Here is a 5,166-nt window from a genome sequence, read left to right as displayed (position 1 = left end):
GGAAATGATGTTTTTAGAGTTTTCAACATGTCTGTCATTTTTCTTCTGAAAGAGAACAAATGTAATAAGAAATCATTTCTGAGTATTTCTCCTTTTAAATCAACCAAACTGTCTTGGACAGACTCTGTCTGAATGAATGATCTTCTTTCCATCAACAGCTCTGCTGCACATGCACTAAACCCTCATCTGTTCCTAGTGTCTAGTTCAGGTTCTGGAGAAGAGAAGATGGTATCTTCACATTGACTGCAGTCAAATGAGCCGCCGTTCACATTTCTGTGGTCAAATCAGCATCACTGGATTTTTGGTGTGAGTTTCATCCAATACTTACGGTAGCAGGACTGAGAACGCTGGAAAATCTCCACCAGACTCCACGGAGCTTCTTGATGTGACCACGGAAATGTGAACGGCGGCTCATTTGACTGGAGTTGGAAAGGATTGTAAATCAATGAAAGAGCATTTTGATGTTAGCTTTGATTATTTTATCAAGAACTCTGAGAAACCAATGATTGAATGTATTGATCACAGTCAATAAACATTGGAGAATTAGCTAAAAGAGTCTTTGGTGAACTGGAAGGAGAAAGAATCAGGATTTTGGAGGAAGTTCTGTCCATGAAGATCTTCACTTCCTCGTCCAGCTGACATCCGGATCAGAAATATGTCAGCTTATCCATCTCTTTTTGGTCTTTTTTAGAACATCTTTTTCTTTTATTTATAACTTATATTGAGTCAGTTTTATTTATTTTCTTTGAAGTTTATATTTGGTTTAGTTTTTTGTGTTTTAAAATATGTATTTGGTGTATATTTTGTCTCTTTTATTGACTTATTTTCATGTTCTGTTTAGCTATTCATTCGTTGGAGTTTATTATCTTGATTATTTATTATGTGTGTTTTTGTCACTTTTATTTATTTACTTATTAATCATTTAAGTTTAGTTTTATAAATAATATTTAACATATTAAAACAGCCAACATTTTTTCTTTATGGTAGACATTAATTTTTGTTTTCATCAATGTACCAAACCAACAAGCTGTTACTGCAGAAACTCTTGATTCCTGTTAAAAAACTGTAAAAAATCCATAGATTAACAAATATTTAGTGATAACAGAATTTATTTTCATCAGAAAGAAATGGGTTCAAATCCAGCATCTGAAATCGTGTTGTGTAGTTTTAGTATTTTGTTGAATCTTTTCTTTTTATTTTCACTAAATTACTCAAAACACACTAAAAATATTAATCAACACATCAGGATAATTCTTTAAACGTCATTATAATATACACTGGTCACAAAAATTAAAGGAACACTTTTTTTATTGGGCATGAATTGAATTAAACCTGTCTGATAATCTTCTTGTTGGTTAATCAGCTGAGGGCCTCGTTAATCAATTTCAGCTGTATTGGTGTTCATGAATTAACAACAGGTGCACTTCAGTGGCAACAATTAGAAAACCCTCCAAACAGGACTGGTGTTACATGTGGAGGTCATTTCAAGTTTCTCCCTCTTGATCTTTTTTGGCTGGTTTTCCACTCGTGCTGATTTTGGCTTGATAATTATCTCTACTGGCAGTATGAGGAGATTCAAAGATTCAAAGACTTTTTATTGTAACTGTCAGGAATAGTTAAATTGTGGGGAGTCCACCAGCAGCAATGCACAGCACAATAAAAATGTAGAAAAGAAATTAAAAATAAGAACAAAATAAATAAGTAGAATAAAAGTAAAATATAACGTATTTAACAGTAATAACAATATGAAACTGTACAGAGGTAGGGCAAAAAGGGAAGTACACGACATAATTGCAGCATAGTAATAAATACTGTTTAAAGTCAGGTGTGCAGTTGTGCAAAATTGACAATATTCCAGTTTGTTCATTGGATGTTGTTCAGCATCCGTATGGACCAGGGGAAAAAGCTGTTTGTGAGTCTGGTGGTATGTGACCTGATTGACCTGTAGCGGCGTCCTGATGGCAGCAAGTCAAACAGGTGGTGGGCGAGGTGGGTTGGGTCCTTCAGGATTGTAGATGTTCTTTTTTGGCAGCAGGATCTTGATAGGGTCGCAAGGGGGGGCAGGGGGCAGCCGATGATTCTCTGTCCTGTGTTGATTCCAATTGATTTCAATATAAGGCGATTCCTTAACCCTACAGAAGTTGGACAGGTTGTCCAACTTCTCCAGGATGGCACATCCACACGTGCTGCAGCAAGAAGGTTTAATGTGTCTCCCAGCACAATCTCCAGAACATGGAGATTTCAGGAGACTGCTGGTTATTCTGGGAGAGCTGGACAGGGCCGTAGAAGGTCCTCAACCCCTCAGCAGGACCCATACCTGCTCCTTTGTGCAAGGAGGAACAGGCTGAGCACTGCTCGTGCCCTACAGAATGACCTCCAGAGGGCCACTGGTGTGAATGTCTCAACCCAAACAATCAGGAACAGACTTCATGAAGGTGGCCTGAGGGCCCCACGTCCTGTAGTGGGCCCTGTGCTCACTGCCCAGCACCGTGGAGCTCCACTGGCATTTGCTCAAGAACAACAGAATTTTCAAGTCCACCACTGGCGCCCTGTACTTTCCACAGACGAGAGCAGGTTCACCCTGAGCACCTGTGATAGACGTGAAAGAGTCTGGAGAAGACTAGGAGAACGTTATGCTGCCTGCAACGTGGTTCAACATGACAGGTTTGGTGGTGGGTCAGTGATGGTCTGGGGAGGCATATCCATGGAGGGACGCACAGACCTCTACTGCCTAGGAAATGGTGCTCTGACTGCCATAAGGTATCCAGATGAAATCCTTGAACCCATTGTCAGACCCTACGCTGGTGCAGTAGGTCCTGGTTTCCTCCTAATCCACGACAATGCCCGGCCTCACGTGGCAAGAGTATGCAGGCAGTACCTGGAGGATGAAGGAACTGAAACAATTGAATGGCCTTCACCATCCCCTGACTTAAACCCAATAGAACATCTCTGGGACATTATGTTTGGGTCCATTAGGCGCCGCCAGGTAGCTCCTCAGACTGTACAACAGCTCAGGGATGCCCTCACACAGATCTGGGAGGAAATGCCACAAGACACCATCCGTCATCTTATTAGGAGCATGAAAATACAGATTCGAACTGCCATGAAATAATTAACAATACTTAAAAAATAGCATGAGATGAAACAATAAATCACACTTATGACATTTATTTGTCAACCCTAAATGCAGATAGCATTGGATAATAAGAGCCTGCTGTCTATGTGTCTTTCTTAGCCTTCTCCTCCAATCTTTTATAGGAAATGACCTCACTAACTTGAACCAACTTGATCAACAATGACATTTTTTGTCTTAAAGAGGAACATCTCTTTCTTTCTTACGGTGGAACACATAAACTAGACATGACACTCCTCAACTGACCTTGTTAAAGGTCACTACCAATGTAAAATCACAAAAGAATGAGTGGATCCAAACATCATTGGGAATAAGTAACACAACCTCAGTAATGGGTCTAGAAAATGTCTATACATGACCTTGATCAGTGGTATCAACCTCAACTTGTCTGACGTGGCCATCTGGACCAGAAAATGTGTTCTTTATTCTACCCATAGGCCAACGGCTGCGCTCAGCTGCTTTATCTTTAAGGAGAATCACGTCTCCAACCTTTAAGTCCTTTCGAAGGGTTGTACACTTTTGTCTGCGTTGTGGATAGTATTCCTTGCCCCATCGCGTCCAGAATTGATTTCCCAGGGCTTTTACTTGCCTCCATTGCTTAGTGAACATCTCCTTCTCTAAGAAGTCGCCAAGGGGCGGTGAAACACCTGACTTTTGGGTGATAAGCATTAATGGCAGAAGTACTTGAGGATTGTCCGGGTTAGAAGAAACTGGTATTAGAGGTCGTGCATTGATAATCGCAGCAACTTCTCCCATTAATGTAGAAAGAACTTCGTGGGTGAGCCAGACTTTTGATTGGAGCAACATGGAGTCCAAGATCCTCCGAGAAACTCCTATCATCCTTTTCCAACTGCCGCCCATGTGCGAAGCATGAGGGGGAATAAACTTTTAAACACATCCACATCCATTGAGGTATTTCTGAACCTTTGAGTCCAGTGAGTTTTTGTCCATCCCAGGTTCTTTGCTCGCACCAATGAAGTTGGTGCCACAGTCTGACATCAACTGCTTGGCTGGTCCCCTCATGGCGAAGAAACGCCTGAGTGCATTTATGCAACTTGAGGAATCCATAGACTCTATGAGCTCAATGTGTACTGCTAGAGAACTTAAGCAGCTGATCATCATCGCCCATCTTTTATTCCCAGCATGACCCCCACGGGTTCTTCTTGCACCAACCATCCATGGACCGAAGATGTCCAGTCCCACATAAGTAAATGGGGGACAGACATAGAGGCGTTCGGCAGGCAAGTCTGCCATGTTCAACAGAACCAGGTTGTTTGAGTTAATTGGGGGGGGGGGTAAAAATCTTGAAATGTGATCCGCTGGAATTTCTTCAGAAGGTACATAGTGCCACTGCTGTGGTTTGGATGAATGTCAAATGCGTTGGATTCTGTAATGAACATAGACGTAGAACCTTTTGATTGTGTTGTAAATATATCCAAGTACTACTTTGCTGTCACTGTAGAGGTTCACATTGTCAAACTTTATATCCAGGTCTGCCAGTTCAGTAGCCAAAACGGCTGCACAAAGTTCCAAGCATGGAATCGTAGGTTCTAATTTGGGTGCTAATCCTCCTTTGGCCATAACAAGTCCAGTCTCGGTGTGACCATCAGTTGAGACAGCCGTTAGATACGCAACAGCTCCAATGGCTTTTGTTGAGGCGTTAGAGAACACGGCAAGCTCAACATGTTTGCTGTTGCTTAAAGATAAGTCCACATAAGTCCTTGGTATGAGCAAATGCTTGAGATCTTGAAGCAATTTACACCTTAAGTCCCACTTGCCACGTTTTTCGTCTGTGAGGGGAGTGTCCCCGTCTGAAAGGTCAACAGTAAGTTCTCTGAGAAGGGCTCTTCCACATCTTGTCACAGGTACCAGTAGTCCAATGGGGTCAAAAATGCTGTTCACAGTGGACAATACACCACGGCGAGTGAATGGTTTTGACTTGGAGGCAGTTGGAGGTAGAACCTTCAGCCATCAAGCCCCTGTTCTATGGAATAAGCTCCCAGCTCATGTCAGAGAGGCCAGCACAGTTTCTA

Source organism: Oryzias melastigma, linkage group LG18 (assembly GCF_002922805.2).
Source record: "Oryzias melastigma strain HK-1 linkage group LG18, ASM292280v2, whole genome shotgun sequence".
Classification (NCBI taxonomy): domain Eukaryota; kingdom Metazoa; phylum Chordata; class Actinopteri; order Beloniformes; family Adrianichthyidae; genus Oryzias; species Oryzias melastigma.
The sequence above is the reverse complement of the archived record's forward strand: the minus strand, read 5'-3'. Positions refer to the sequence as shown.